Genomic DNA, 1,488 nt, shown 5'->3' with positions numbered 1-1,488 from the left:
CAGGATTCGCCGAGGAGGTGAGCGAATGGCTCCGGGCGCTATTAGAGAACAAGCAGAGCTCTGGAGACCTGCACACAGCCTGGGCCGGCCAGTAAGCTTGCGCGGGAAAAGCTGTGCGCTTGAAAAGCAAACTCGGATCAACGGCTGCCCAGGTACCCGCGCCTGCGACCTAGGCTGGCGGGGAGACGTGTGGGGCCCTCACTGAGTGAAAGTCCCCTCACTGAGTAATCAGAAACCGGCGCCCGGACACGGGAGCGGGGTGCAAAAGGCGCCATTCCTGCAGCCACGGAACTGGGCTACAGCCTGCGTCCTGGACCTGAGGGCTTTGGAACTGAGAAGCGGGGCATGAAATTCGGGGTGCGGTCCTCTACGTCGGTGGGGCACAAGGCAGACACAGTACCCCAAAGCCATTGAGGTTTTCCCTACCATTTCCCACTCTATTCCCTGTCCCACGGGGTGGAAAAAAAAACAGCTCCCAAGAACAATAGGAAGATCTCTGGCGCCACCACTAGCGACCAGAAAAAAAGTCACTAACACCCCATAGAACAGGGACCTTTCTTCAGAAAAGACTGCTTGAACCGGCAGAAGGCTCTGGAGGAGCCCATGGCCAGCTGGGAAGTTAGCCCACCCCAGGCCCCTTCAGACCAGCAGTCTGAGCCCACAGGGAGAGCGGGCACCCACACCGGGGCAGACCGGGCGCGCAGAAGAGTGTGCCTAAGACCGGATGCGCAGGGAGTGGTCCCGCCCCTGCCATTTTAGAACAGGGACATTTCTTCAGTAAAGACTGCCTGCAGAAGGCTCCCTCACAGAAGCCAGAGGTGAGCGGGGAAGCTCGCCCACACCAGCCCCTTCTGGCCTGCATTCCAAACCCAGAGGGGGAGCGGGAACCCACCGCAGGGGCAGACAAGTGCACAGGGAGTGTGTCCCCACATTGGCATTTTAGAACAGGGGCCTTTCTTCAGTAAAGACTGCTTGAAACCGACAGATGGCTCCTGGAGGAGCCAGAGGGGAGCGGAGAAGCTCACCCAAGATGCCGGTCAGTCCCAGCAACACAGTGTCCCAATGCATACGACAAATTAGAAAACAGACAGTAGGGAGTAGAAGAATCACACGCAACCTAACAACTCCTCAGGAAAAAAGCACACCACAAAAAGAAACCACACCCCAGATTGCAACGACAGTAACTTGGAAGAACTTCTGAGCCTTCCAGAAAGAGAATTTAAAATTACGGTGATTAAAAAAATGACAGAACTCATAAAGGAAAACAATGATCAGAAGAAGGAAACTGAGTCCCTAAAGAGGGAAAACAATGGTCAGAAGAATGAAATTGAGTCCCTAAAGAGGGAAGCAAAAGAAACGCAGGAGAACAAAGAATTAATGGAGGAACTAAAGAACTCTGGGAAAGCAATGAAAGCAATAGATGAAATGGAAGAACGAATAAGTACTCTTAAAGACACAGAAATAAAAAGAACCAAAACAGAAAAGGAA

Source organism: Talpa occidentalis, unplaced genomic scaffold (genome assembly GCF_014898055.3).
Source record: "Talpa occidentalis isolate TD23 unplaced genomic scaffold, MPIMG_talOcc4v2.1 talOcc4.2, whole genome shotgun sequence".
In the NCBI taxonomy this organism is placed as follows: Eukaryota; Metazoa; Chordata; class Mammalia; order Eulipotyphla; family Talpidae; genus Talpa; species Talpa occidentalis.
Note: the sequence above shows the minus strand (reverse complement) of the source record.